This window comes from Callithrix jacchus, chromosome 17 (assembly GCF_049354715.1).
Source record: "Callithrix jacchus isolate 240 chromosome 17, calJac240_pri, whole genome shotgun sequence".
Lineage (NCBI taxonomy): Eukaryota > Metazoa > Chordata > Mammalia > Primates > Cebidae > Callithrix > Callithrix jacchus.
In genome coordinates, this window is record NC_133518.1 from 7,772,025 (window position 1) to 7,787,451 (window position 15,427).

At 37.6% G+C, this 15,427-nt stretch overlaps 1 pseudogene; it reads right to left on the minus strand.

Moving 5' to 3' along the window:
• Nucleotides 1–1,366: 1,366 nt before the first annotated feature.
• On the minus strand, nt 1,367–4,357 carry LOC144580013 (52 kDa repressor of the inhibitor of the protein kinase pseudogene; annotated as a pseudogene).
• Between the last annotated feature and the right edge of the window lie 11,070 nt (nt 4,358–15,427).

Below are 15,427 nucleotides of genomic sequence, written 5' to 3' on the forward strand. Positions count from 1 at the left end.
TTTACTCTATTTATCAGTCTATATAAAGGCTTACAATTTTTTTGATTTTTCCAAAGAGCCGTATTTGATCTCTTTGATTTCTTCTTTGCCTTTATTTCTTTTTTACTGTTTTCATTCTGATATTTATTTATGGATATTTATTATTTTCTTCCATTTTTTCATTTTATGTTTGATTTACTTCTCTTTTTTTAGCTTCTTGAAATGTAACAAAAGTTTTACATCTTTAAACCTGACATATGTTTTAAAAGCTATGAATCTTTTTCTGAAATACTGCTTTACTGCATCTCATTGAATTAGATGCTGTGCTTTCCTTTATAAACGAATTCACGGTAATTTGTAAATTTACCTGTGATTTATTTTTCTTCTGCCCTTGTCTATTTAAAAGGGTAGTATTGCTTAATTTTCACTTTTTTGAAGCTCCCTTCTTTCAATATTTCTAATTCAATTCTGTTTTCAGTCAGAGAGCATATTTCATGTGATTACAAATCTTTCAATTTCATTGCGGTTCATCTTACTGTTTCTGGATTATGTTTCAGGTATGTTTATAAAACATAGATATATACTCTGACTTTGGAATGAAGAGTGTTTTTCAAATCTCAAGTATGCCAAACTGATTGATAGTGTTGTTCAGGTTTTTTATATTTCTACTGACTATTCAATTAGTTTTTCTCTCAATTACTATGAGAATAATATGTAAATCTTTAAGTCTCATTACTTAATTTTTTTCTTTTAATTCTGTCTTACTTTGCTTCATTGAGTTTCTCTTGTTAGTTACTTACATATTTATAATTGCTATGTATTCAAAATATATTGACATTTGTGTCATCATGAAATGTCTTTCTTTTTCTCTGTAAGATTTCTTGGCTTAAAATCTATTCTCTGTGATGTCAATATTGCTTTTCCATCTCTCTTATGGTGGCTACTTTCTTGCAATAGAAAGAAAATCTTTTAGTTTCAATCTGTTTTTCACTGGTAAATCGAATGCACATTTGTTCTAATCAGAATAGACTTGGATAGTGGTTTTTTGTTTGTTTGTTTGTTTGTTTTAATCTAGTCTGAAAGTATCTGCCATTTGGTTAAGATGTTTCAGTCAATTACATTTCAAGTAATTATGAATATGCTTGGATGTATGCTTGCCATTCTCCCACTTTTTTCCAGATGTTTTGTGTCTTTTTTATTTCCTGTCTATTTCTTTTTACTAAGTTAGTTAAACAGATTGTTTCAATGTAGTGCTTTGTCTTTGATTTTTTTGATGATATACTTTGATTTTCAATATTTTGCTGCATTGTAGTATAGATCTATTTCAAGCTATTGTTGTTGCATATTGCATGTATGTATAAACTCAATAATACAGGGTGATTCCTAATTTTTTTAAACAAAATTCACATTTTATTTAGATTGAAATAAACTATACAAAATTGATTTTCTTCACCAAAAATAACAGCAATATTTTCCATATTTTTCTAGATAAACCACAACACTTATTTTTCTAGGTTTTCCAGGTTTTGCTTATAAATCAAGATGAGGCAGTAGATAAGTTATGGAGAAAGACAGAAAAAAAAAGACAAATCGGTTGTCAGTTTCCACAGCCTCTGATTCTGTCTTAACCATGAAACAGAAGTGTTCAACATATACCTGCTAAAAAGCTTAGGAAGATGCAGGCTCCACAAAGGAATGTAAACAGCCAACAATGAGATGTGGAACAATGGCAGACTCCTCCATTCAAACTTTTACTGTCATTTGTTCCTTAAGTTCATTTCAGAAAGACAGAATCTACACTGAAATCTTTTGGCAAGCTCACAAGCTTTTCTCTGGTAATTTCTTATAACTGTCCAGTACAGATTTTTAACATACTTAAAAATCCTATTAGTCAAAGGCCAACTGTGGACTTCACTATAATATTTTATAAAATATATTTCTTTCTCCCACACTTCTTCAAAATATATTTCTTCAAAGAATTCATAACACTCAACAAGTAGAGATCCACAGTGATAATAAATGCTATGTCTAAAATGACTTAACTAAAACAATTCCAAAGTGCCACCAGCAGAGATCACACAGAAGGAAACATGGCACTTTCAATGTTCTCTTCTGGAAGAACAGATAGGCCTTCAAAGCAGGAGAGTTCAAATAGGGGCCATTTAAACAGGTCAATTATCAATGGCTAATGTATTCAATGAAGTCCTACAGGCAAAGATATTTAGTGATTAAGTGGCCTACATACACCTTACAGCTTTTCTTCCAAATATAAAATATAAGAAAATCTATTTTTAAAAGTCTCTTAGGTATTTTCCATGGTTTCTGAATTCTCTGTGAGAAGCTCTGACTTACTTGTATAGAGTTTAATATATGTGTCCATCATTAAATCCAGGTCGTGTTTTATATAAAAATTTATGTTAAGCAAAGCCAAGTTACTCGACCTTTGGTCTGTCAAAGTGTTCCTCAAATATGCTTTAAGACGTTTTCATCCATTTTCATACCGCTCATTTTCAACCTTCATCACAGGAAGAATACACAGGACCTTTAGCAATGCATATACATTAGGAAAAAACTTGATGTCAGGCAGGTGGAGGGCTTCATAGATAGTGGATGGAAGCTCTATATCTTTCCCCCTGTGTTTCCATTTGATTCTCCAACAATGAAGCTCAGCTGAGAGTGTGTCAGGATTGGGTAAGTCCCTTTTATACATATCAGCATGGTGTTCCTCTGATGTATTGAATTTGAGTTGTCCCATGACTGAGGGTACCAGAGATAAGCATTTAAGAGCTTTCAGGTGCTGTTCTGAGAATATATCTTTAAGTTCCTGAATAATGTGCTCCACTGCTGGGACACTGAGGGTTTCCTTATAGTAACTCTCAGGGGTTAGCTGAGATTCCAAGTTACCCTGGCGAGCTCTGCAGAATTTCCCAGGGAGTTTCATTTGAATATCAAGCTTGGTTGCCAAATTTGTGGCTTCCTCAAACCAAAATTCATGATAAACTTCAATATTTTCCATCACTTCATTAAGTGAATGCAGTACTGTGGTCAAACTACCACAGTACTGCAAAGAAGACATCTGAAGTTTGCCCCTGGAGATTTTTCCCAAAGGCTCTTGTAAAAGATAGGACATTTTTAAGAACAACAATAGTAACAATGAAATCAAAATCTGTTACTGCACTGCAGAGTACAAATGCTCGGCCAGCTATACAGTTATTCCATCTAATATTTGTGTCTCTATTTATACCATCTAAACATAAAACAAGTGCTTGCAGGAGTTATACTAAAATTTCAAAAGCATCATGCCTGCCTGTCCACCGAGAATGGCAGATTTCCTTCAGTTCTTTACCCCTTTCTTTACTGTTCTGAAAAAGAACAGAAATTACATTATCAAGTTCCAAAAGCAGTTCTGGTGATCGATGGAAAAAAGAACAAACTTCCTCAATTGTTCCTAATGCAACAGATACCCTCATAACAGGTACTGATTTTGCCAACCACATATTTAAGGCACAGGAAGAGCAAAGAGTGTAGATAGCCTGGGGATATTTCTCTAAAAGTCTAGAAGCAACAACTTTCATTTTGGAAGAAAATCCACTAGACACAATGTAAGCCTGGCCACGACAATACTCCATATTTAATCCCCATTTCTCAGTTATCATAGTGTGAAATTTCACAGCCAAAATTTTGGCATCAGCTTCATAAGGCAGGAAGCCTACAAATTCCTCTCTTAGGTTATGAGATTCATCAACAAACCTCACCAGCACAGGTAGGTGCTCTTCCCTGCTATGTCTACTACATCGTCAGTGATAATGGAAAAGAAGTGTGAGTCTCTCACTTCCCTGAGAGTTTCTTCCCGAATACAGCTCTCACAGATCTCTAGCATCTGCCTCTGTTGTGTTTTTGAACAAAACAATATGTTAACTGCTGTTGTCTCAAAGAGTTTTCTCAGGACCTCTTCACCAGAATTTATCTGGCACTCCAGCAGTGCTTGAAAGTTATCTGGAGTAAAGAGAACTTCTGGGATTTCATCAGCCTCATGTCCATCCAGAGGTATATTTTGCTTTCCCATAAGAATCAAGATTTCAAATAGAGATTTTAGGTATTCTTTGTTTTCCTTCTCTTCAAGGGTTAAAGGTAAAATGTCCTCATCTTGCCCTTCATCCCCTTCACTGGGATTCCGAGCATTGCTATTGTTGGTTTCTTTATGTTTTTGTTCCTGTTCAGAAATTTCATCAATTTTTTTCTGTTTCACTGTCCTGATTTCGTCTTCACTCAGTTCTTTTATTCGTTTTCTGTGTCTACTATGTGGGTTGTTCAAATGACTGGTAAGATCAAATATTGTTGGTATTGCATTATCTCGAAGAACTGTCCTATAAGGACTCTCCCAGTGACTTCACAAGTATCTGCTTCAATTAATTTTGAGAAATAAAATAACCCAATCATTCTTTAGTTTTCTGATGCCTCTGCAAAATGTATAGTTCTACAGGTCATAGAGGTCTCAAAATGTTTGGCACATAATCGATGATGTTTATTTAGCTGATCAGGTGTTTTATCTTCTAAGTCTGCTCTCGTACAATTCTCCACCCACTTCTGGCATCTGGCCAGTCCCGTGGGAACCTGAAGAAGGCCAGGTCGGACTGCGTGCTCTTCCGGGTGCAGTTGGGGGCAGCGCAGAAGTTCGGCATCATAGCCCGCCCGCCGGCCGGCCCAGCCCTCCCCTCCCCGCCTCCTCAGGGCAGTCCGCCCGCCCGTCGGGGCCGGGGAGGGAAGCCAGGCCGGCGCGCGAGGGAGGGGCTGGCGGACGGAAAGCCGCGAGGGCCAGGAGGGGTGCCGCGGTCCGAGGCCGGGCTGGGACGCGGTTCCACAGTGCTGTGAGCGGCCGGGAGGGTTTACCGCCGCCGCCGCCGCCGCCGCCGCCGCCGCCGCCGCTTCCGCACCTCCCGCCCGCCCGAGACGCTGCCGCTTCCTTCCCACAATGCACCCTGACGCCCGGGGGTGCCCTCTCTTCCCTCAGCCTTCCTCCCCCGCCCTTCCTTTTCGCCTTCCCCGCAGGCGGGCATGATAGCTAATGTTTTAAGCAATCTCATCTTGTTTTTTAAGTTATTAAAAAAGAAAAGTTCCTTTTTTTCTTTCCCTTGAGAAAGAGTCTTGCTCTCTCACCCAGGTTGGAGTGCAGTGTCTTGATCTTGGCTCACGGCAACCTCTGCCTCCTGGGTTCAAGCAATTCTCTTGCCTCAGCCTCCTGAGTAGCTGGAATTCTAGGCACATGCCACCACAGCCAGCTTATTTTATATATTTTTAGTAGCGATGGGTTTTCACTGTGTTAGCCAGGATGGTCTCTATCTTCTGACCTTGTGATCTGCCAGCCTTGGTCTTCCAAAGTGCTGGGATTACAGAATTACAAGCATGCACCACTGCACCCACGACCCCCCTTTTTAAAAAATAAAAACAAGTAACAGCTTAATTATTCTTTCCTTTCCTGTGAATAAAAGTTGCTGCCTGGCATTAGTGTTTGTTTATCACTCTGTTGCACTTCTGTATTTCATGTGGTGAATGTCTTGCAGCTGTAAATTCTCTCACTTCTTGTTTTTCTGGTAAATCACTTTGTTTCAACTTCTGAAGAATAGTTTTATTGGAAATTGAAATCTTGGTTGGCCTTTTTTGTTTGTATAATTCAACACTTTAAATTTCACTCCAATCTTCTGGCATTCATTTTCTGAGGCAAAGTTAGATGTAACACATATCGATACTTTCCTATATTTCATAAAAGGTTTTTGCTTTCAGTATTTTATCTTATCTTTGTCATCCAGAAGTTTGAGTTGTGATGTACCTACACGTATGCCTTTTTGAGTTTATTCCACTTGAAACTTGTTGAATTTCTTGAATCTCCCAATTAATGTTATTTCTTGATTTTTTAAAGTTGTCAGTTATGATTTCTTTGGATATTTCTTCCTCTTCTCTCTCCTGTCTGCTTTGAGTATCAATACACCTATATTGATATGCTTAACACTTTTCCATGGGTTTCTAAACCTGTCCGTTTCTTCAATCTATTATTCATTCTGCCTTTCAGATTGGATAATTTCAATTGATCTTTTAGTTTGCTAACTCGTTTTCTTTGCTCTGTTTTCTATTTTTTTCTACTCTAAAAACTTCATTTGTTCTGAGTTTGTAATTTCTGCTTCTCTATTAAAGTTGGCTATTTGTTGAGACATTGCCATAATAAATTATTTGAACATATTTAGAATAGCTTCTATACATTTTTGTTTGCTAAATGTATTATCTTTTTGCATTCAGAGTCACTTTCTATTGACTGCTGTTTTCTTTCCCACAGAAATGAATCACACTTTTCTTTTTTTTTCCTTGTTTGATCATCTTTGGTTGAAAATTAGACATTTTCGATAATAAACATGATCAATTCTGGATTTTTTTCTGATTTTTTTCATTGTACCTTATTGTAATATACCTGATCATTAACAGTAGCATCTGTCTCCCCTGTGGTGTGCAGCCACTGATGTCTATTCATTTTAATTCTTGTTTTTACTTTTTGCTTGACTTCTTGGTGGTCAGTTTTATATTTAATGGCTAAGGATTTGGAAAGAGGTCTGTGAAGACATCCTACACCCATAGCCTTGCACTATTTGCTGATCAATCTGTTTAGGTTAAGGGGTGTATTCAAGATTCAGCCAGTTCTCAAATTCTCCTTGGCGTCCTCCACACTGTGATTTGGGGCTCTTCTCTCTGCATGTGCTTAGCTTCCTACTCAGCCAGGTGTGTGGGGAGCTCATTTAGTCCTTATTTGACTTTCTCATCTCTAGGGTCAACCTGTTAAATTTGTCTGACAATTTCCTCAATGAGCATCACAACTTCACTGCACCAAACTGTGAAATGTGCCCATTTGTAAACTACCAAATTTGTAATTTTAGTTGTTGAACCCACAAGTTTATGCTCCTCACTACCATTTGATTCCAGGCCATCTGATACCAAAGCTGTTGGGCTTCATGTCATGTTCACGTGAACAAAGTGAGTAATTTCATTGATCACTGAAGCAGTATGACAACAGACTCCTACTGCTCTTACCCAAAGTAATAGCAGTTTTTGAAAGACAACACTTCTCAGTTTATAGACTGCCTCAGGTTGATTATGAAGCTCCCAAATGCTTGTTTGTGACTGTTCATTTTTCAGCTTTGCATTTGTTTTATGTACTAGGATTCCTTTTTTGTATAATTCACTTCATAGTATTGGTAGATAAGACATAGCAAAAATAATTAAACTTTTAACTGAAGGATATTAAAATTAAGAAACTATTTTAAAATGCATAGGACTTTTTTTTTGAGAAACTCAAAAGGCTATATATGGTCATGGGTGAGGCACTTACTCGTCCTGAAGAAGAAAGGAAAGGGAGCTGTTATATTAGTTATTAAACAGTGGTTATAGATCTATGAATGCCTGAGAAAAGATGTATCCTTTGGCAAAGGGTCCTGATCCAACCCTGGCATTCTCTGCAGGGACAGAGTTAGAAAATATACAGCATCATATCACTGTCCTTTTCCCCTTTCTCTCTGACTAGTTTCTCTGACAGAAGGACTCCAACAGATAGCTAGAGGGCAAAGACATTTCTTCATGAACTGCATAAAAGTCAGAATCCCAGACACAGAACAGAGGGCAGGAGATTAAAACTGTACTTAGTGTGGGGAGGGGTGGGGAACTGTGGATACACAGAGTACTTTGTACATACCACCATATTTGATTGTTTTCACTGTCGGATTATAATCAACTTGCTGGAATTTTTTTAGTAAAAAATGCATAAAATAGTGACAATGGCATTTATTCTATTTAATACCATAGTAAATTTATATTTAAAAGCAGCAAAGAATATATTTTGCTTTTACTACTGTGATATCTTTAAAATGTTAAATAGGCCATGTGTGGTGGCACATACTTATAGCCCCAGCTACTCTGGAGGCTGAGATAGTAGAATTGCTAGAGTTCAAGAGTTTGAGTTTAGCGAGACTCTGTTTTTATTTTATTTTATTTTATTATTTTATTTTACGTTGACACTGTCTCACTCTGTCACCCAGGCTGGAGTGCAGTTGAATTATTTTGGCTTACCACACCCTTGACCTCCTAGGTTCAAACAATCCTCCTGCCTCAGCCTCCTGCATAGCTGGGACTATAGGCACTTACCACCACACCCAGGCGATTTTTTGTATTTTTGTAGAGACTGGGTGTCCCCATGTTTCTCAGGCTGGTCTAGAACTCCTGGATTCAAACACTTCATCTACCTCTGCTCCTAAAGTGCTGGGATTACAGGTGTGAGCCTCCATTCCCAACCAAGACCCTGTCTTTAAAACAAGAAAAATCTGAAGCACATGTGAGAGAATAATGTTCATTATAGTAACTTTACAGTAAATAAAATTAATACTTAATGCTATATTTTGCAACCATCTGGTCAACCTTTGTGTTTTCTAAGAGTTTTTGAAAACCTTTATCTCTCTAGTAACAGCTGAAAGATTTTTTGAATGTAGTGAGATATACAGGAGCTTTTACACATTCTTTATTCACAGAAAAAAATATTTCATTTAAATATGTCTAGATTTAGTAAAATATTTGAATACTATATGAATGCCCTAAAAGGTACTCATTTGTGTTACTAGATATATAATTTTATTCAAACTCTTTCTCTAAATTTATCTTCATAATACATTAAATTTCAACTAACACGAGGGAGAATTCAGCTATTCTCCTTTGTCATTTTGCATTAATTCTGTAATATGTTAGACTGCATATTAGAAAAGAATGATCAACCATCAGTTTTCTTTTTTCTAAGACACTCCCCTATACAGAGACAGAGGGAGGGGGGCTCCAAAGCTGAGAGAGGGAACCCCCAACCTTCAGTTTTCTATGTAAAATGAATGTGACATTAGGAAGTGGACAGTGGGCTAGCAGTTGGAAAGTTAGAGTCATGCCTATGTTCCCTACTATGCCTATAATGTTAAATGCATTCTGGTATATAAGCTTCACTATGTAAATCTGACTTATTTGCTATATTACTTGAGTACAAAGCCAAGACTTCTAACTTATTATAAAGAAGTCCAAGCAGATGAATTTTTCAGGGCATAAGAGCAATAGAGTCATGGAAAGTTTCAGGTAGCCATTTAGAGCCTGGACTCTATAGGTGTAGTATTATCTTACTAGCAGTTGCACACGGAGACATGGATATCTTGCAGCAGGTGTGGTTCAGAAATGCAGGTGATAATTTAGTTGCAGAGTTCAATTCCTGGGTGGTTAAAGAAACCAGTAATAAGACGAAAGCCCAGCATACAGGAAGCAAACACTAGACAGGATTACTGAGGTTACCAACACTGCTTCCCAGGCTTATAAGATGTAAAGTGTCCCACTTACAAATTGCACAAGAGGGAGAAGGACATCAGTTAAAATCCAAGAGCAATATTAGAATTCAATAATAGGAACATTGAAAGTTCATGGTGAGTCTCACTTTCTTGCTAGAGTGCAATTCAAATTAATGTTTTCTTCACATAGAATGCCTACAAAAGTCTCTGGTGAAGTTCGTGTTAAGCCTGTTGTGACCCAAATGTAGGGTATTGATGACCCACAATTTCCAGAGTTTGGGATACATTTATTTTGAAATTTGGAACAAGTTAAAGATGTGTCTTCTAACAAAACGTAGAATATTCCTTGAACTGATGTATTTATCACCAGAAATGTATTCCTTCAAGAGCAATGATAAATTGCAATAATGCATTTGAAAATTCAAAACAAATAATATGAATTCAATCATTTATGATTTAATTATGGTCAAGTGAAATATAGAGACAGAATGCAGAAGATACTTTTTAGCTATACTCTTTCATATTTTAGTGAGTTGATCAATACAGGTATTTTGGGAAGCACAAATATCGTCATTTAGATGTAATTAATCTGCTTATGTTTATAAAAACATACATTATTCAAAATACACATACATGGTTGCTGAGAGTGTGAATTGTTATATAAATTTTGGAGGACAGTTTTGTACTGAGTATCAAAATTCAAATTGCACACACCATTTTTTGAGATGGAGTCTCATTCAGTCACCCAGGCTGGAGTGCATTGGCGTGACCTATGCTCACTGCAACATCTGCCTCCTGGGTTCAAGTGATTCTCCTGCCTCAGCCTCCCCAATAGATGGGATTACAGTCACCCACCACAATGCCTGCCTACTTTTTCTGAATTTTTAGTTGAGAAGGGGTTTTGTCACGTTGCCCAGGCTGATATTGAACTCCTAACCTTAAATGATTTGCCCACCTCAGCCTCCCAAAATGCTGAGATTGCAGGCATTAGCCACTGCACCCAGCACCAACTTTTCTTTTTTAAAAAAAAATTTTAAAGAAAATATTACATGTAATAGAAAAATGAATACCACATAATTGTCTTCATTGTATAAATGATAACATATTTTGTACAGTCAATCCAAAGATTATACCAACATCCTTAAGTAGGTCCATATGTGTAGAAATAAAAGTTCTAAAATAAAATACTCATGCATTCCCAACATAACTCCCTCTGTTTATGTCATGTTATGCCTGTAAACACAAATTTCAACTCGTGTTTTTGAATGTTATTTATGAAATTGTACACTCTGAGTGACCCTAAAACAGACACTGGAGCTGGAGGGGAGAAAGGACTAAGTTTCCATGTTTTATTTGGGGTATTTTTGTATGTTTGACTTATTTATTTTTTATCCTTTAAAATTTTATTTATGTTTATTCTTTTTTTTAAATTTTTTATTGCATTTTAGGTTTTGGGGTACATGAGCAGAGCATGCAAGACAGTTGCGTAGGTACACACACGACAGTGTGTTTTGCTTCCTTTCTCCCCTTCACCCACATTTGGCATTTCTCCCCAGGTTATCCCTCCCCACTTTCCCGTCCCACTGGCCCTCCCCTTTTTCCCCCAATAGACCCCACTGTTTAGTACTCCCCTCCCTGTGTCCATGTGTTCTCATTTTTCATCACCCGCCTATGAGTGAGAATATGCGGTGTTTCATTTTCTGTTCTTGTGTCAGTTTGCTGAGGATGATGTTCTCCAGATTCATCCATGTCCCTACAAATGACACAAACTCATCATTTCTGATTGCTGCATAATATTCCATGGTGTATATGTGCCACATTTTTCCAACGCAGTCTATTATCAATGGGCATTTGGGTTGATTCCAGGTCTTTGCTATTGTAAACAGTGCTGCAATGAACATTCGTGTACATGTGTCCTTATAAGTAGAACGATTTATAGTCTTTTGGATATATACCCAGTAATGGGATTGCTGGGTCAAATGGAATTTCTATTTCTAAAGCCTTGAGGAATCGCCACACTGTCTTCCACAATGGTTGAACTAATTTACACTCCCACCAACAGTGTAAAATTGTTCCTTTCCGTCCACATCCTCTCCAGCATCTGTTGTCTCCAGATTTTTTAATAATTGCCATTCTAACCAGCGTGAGATGGTATCTCAATGTGGTTTCGATTTGCATCTCTCTGATGACCAGTGATAATGAGCATCTTTTCATATGATTGTTGGCCTCATATATGTCTTCTTTCGTAAAGTGTCTGTTCATATCTTTTGCCCAATTTTGAATGGGCTTGTTTGTTTGTTTTTCCTGTAAATCCATTTGAGTTCTTTGTAAATTCTGGATATCAGCCCTTTGTCCGATGGGTAAACTGCAAAAATTTTTTCCCATTCTGTTGGTTGCCGATTCACTCCAGTGACTGTTTCTTTTGCCGTGCAGAAGCTGTGAAGTTTCATTAGGTCCCATTTGTCTATTTTGGCTTTTGTTGCCAATGCTTTTGGCGTTTTGTTCATGAAGTCCTTGCCTACTCCTATGTCCTGGATGGTTTTGCCTAGATTTCCTTCTAGGGTTTTTACGGGTCAGGTCTTATGTTTAAGTCTTTAATCCATCTGGAGTTAATTTTAGTGTAAGGTGTCAGGAAGGGGTCCAGTTTCTGCTTTCTGCACATGGCTAGCCAGTTTTCCCAACACCATTTGTTAAACAGGGAATCCTTTCTTCATGGCTTGTTTTTGTCAGGCTTATCAAAGATTGTATGGTTGTAGCTATGTTGCGTTGCCTCTGATGCCTCTGTTTTGTTCCATTAGTCTATATCTTTGTTTTGGCACCAGTACCATGCTGTTTTGATTACTGTAGCCTTGTAGTATAGTTTGAAATCCGGTAGTGTGATGCCTGCCACTGTGTTCTTTTTGCTTAGAATTGACTTGGCTATGCGGGCTCTCTTTTGGTTCCATATGAAGTTCATGGTGGTTTTTTCCAGTTCTGTGAAGAAAGCCAATGGTAGCTTGATGGGGATAACGTTGATTCTGTAAATTACTTTGGGCAGTATAGTCATTTTCACGATATTAATTCTTCCTAACCATGAACATGGAATGTTTCTCCATCTGTTTGTGTCCTCTCTTATTTCATTGAGCAGTGGTTTGTAGTTTTCCTTGAAGGGGTCCCTTACGTTCCTTGTGAGTTGTATTCCAAGGTATTTTATTCTTTTTGTAGCAATTGTGAATGGCAGTTCGTTCTTGATTTGGCTTTCTTTAAGTCTGTTATTGATGTAGAGGAATGCTCGTGATTTTTGCACATTGATTTTATATCCTCAGACTTTGCTGAAGTTTCTTATCAGTTTCAGAAGTTTTTGGGCTGAGGCGATGGGGTCTTCTAGGTATACTATCATGTCGTCTTCAAATAGAGACAATTTGGCTTCCACCTTTCCTATTTAAATACCCTTTATTTCTTTTTCTTGCCTGATTGCTCTGGCTAGAACTTCCAGTACTATATTGAATAGGAGTGGTGAAAGAGGGCATCCTTGTCTAGTGCCAGATTTCGAAGGGAATGCTTCCAGTTTTTGCCCATTCAGTATGATATTGGCTGTTGGTTTGTCATAAATAACTTTTATTACTTTGAGATACATTCCATCGATACCGAGTTTATTGAGGGTTTTTAGAATAAAGGGCTGTTGAATTTTGTTGAATGCCTTCTCTGCATCAATTGAGATAATCATGTGGTTTTTGTTTTTGGTTCTGTTTATGTCGTGAATTACGTTTGTAGACTTGCATATGTTGCACCAGCCTTGCATTCCCGTTATAAATCCTACTTGATCATGATGTATAAGTTTTTTGATTTGCTGTTGCAATCAGCTTGCCAATATTTTATTGAAGATTTTTGCGTCTATGTTCATCATGGATATTGGCCTGAAGTTTTCTTCTGTTGGGTCTCTGCCGGGTTTTGGTATCAGGATAATATTGGTGTCATAAAATGATTTGGGAAGGATTCCCTCTTTTTGGATTGTTTGGAATTGTTTCAGAAGGAACGGTACCAGCTCCTCTTTGTGCATCTGGTAGAATTTGGCTGTGAACCCATCTGGACCTGGGCTTTTTTTGTGTGGTAGGCTCTTAATTGCTTCCTTGACTTCTGACCTTGTTATTGGTCTATTCATAGTTTCAGCTTCCTCCTGGTTTAGGCTTGGGAGGACACAGGAGTCCAGGAATTTATCCATTTCTTCCAGATTTACTAGTTTATGTGCATAGAGTTGTTTGTAATATTCTCTGATGATGGTTTGAATTTCTGTGGAATCTGTGGTGATTTCCCCTTTATCATTTTTTATTGCATCTATTTGGTTGTTCTCTCTTTTCTTTTTAATCAATCTGGCTAGTGGTCTGTCTATTTTGTTGATCTTTTCAAAAAACCAGCTCTTGGATTTATTGATTTTTTGAAGGGTTTTTCGTATCTCAATCTCCTTCAGTTCAGCTCTGATCTTAGCTATTTCTTGTCTTCTGCTGGGTTTTGAGTTTTTTTGATCTTGCCCCTCTAGCTCTTTCAATTTGGTGATAGGGTGTCAATTTTGGATCTCTCCATTCTCCTCATATTGGCCCTTATTGCTATATATTTTCCTCTGGAGACTGCTTTAAAAATGTCCCAGAGATTCTGGCATGTTGTGTCTTCGTTCTCATTGGTTTTGAAAAGCTTCTTTATTTCTGCCTTCATTTCATTGTTTATCCTCAACATGCAAGAGCCAGTTGTTCAGTTTCCATGAAGCTGTGTGGTTCTGAGTTAGTTTTTGAATTCTCAGTTCTAACTTGATTCACTGTGGTCTGAGAGAATTTTTGTTATGATTTCAGTTGTTTTGCATTTGCTGAGGAGTGATTTGCTTCCAAGTATGTGGTCAATTTTAGAGTAGGTGTGATGTGGTGCTGAGAAAAATGTATATTCTGTGGATTTGGGGTGGAGAGTTCTGTAAATGTCTATCAGGTTTGCTTGTTCCAGGTCTGAGTTCAAGCCCTGGATATCCTTGTTGATTTTCTGTCTGGTTGATCTGTCTAATATTGACAGTGGAGTGTTAAAGTCTTCCACTATGATTGTGTGGGAGTCTAAGTTTCTTTGTAAGTCATTAAGAACTTGCCTTAAGTATCTGGGTGCTCCTGTATTGCGTTCATATATGTTTATGATTGTTAGCTCTTCTTGCTGTATCGATCCTTTTACCATTATGTAATGGCCTTCTTTGTCTCTTTTGATCTTTGTTGCTTTAAAGTCTATTTTATCAGAGATGAGAATTGCAACTCCTGCTTTTTTTTTTGCTCTCCATTTGCTTGGTAAATCTTCCTCCATCCCTTTATTTTGAGCCTTTGTGTATCCTTGAATGTGAGATGGGTTTCCTGGATATAGCACACTGATGGGTTTTGGATTTTTATCCAATTTGCCAGTCTGTGTCTTTTGATTGGTGCATTTAGTCCATTTACATTTAGGGTTAATATTGTTATGTGTGAATTTGATACTGCCATTTTGATGCTAGCTGGCTGTTTTGCCCGTTAGTTGTTGTATATTTTTCATTATGTTGATGCTCTTTAGCATTTAGTGTGATTTTGGAATGGCTGGTATTGGTTGTTCATTTCTATGTGTAGTGCCTCTTTCAGGAGCTCTTGTAAAGCAGGCCTGGTGGTGTCAAAATCTCTGAGTACTTGCTTGTTCGCAAAAGATTTTATTTTTCCTTCACGTATGAAGCTCAGTTTGGCTGGATCTGAAATTCTGGGTTGAAAGTTCTTTTCTTTAAGGATGTTGAATATTGGCCCCCACTCTCTTCTGGCTTGTAGTGTTTCTCCCGAGAGATCTGCTGTGAGTCTGATGGGCTTCCCTTTGTGGGTGACCCGACCTTTCTCTCTGGCTGCCCTTAGTATTTTCTCCTTTATTTCAACCTTGTTGAATCTGACAATTATGTGCCTTGGGGTTGCCCTTCTTGCAGAATATCTTTGTGGTGTTCTCTGTATTTCCTGCATTTGAGTGTTGGCCTGCCTTGCTAGGTTGGGGAAGTTTTCCTGAATAATATCCTGAAGAGTATTTTCCAGCTTGGATTCATTCTCTTCGTCACATTCTGGTACACCTATCAAATGTAGGTTAGGTCT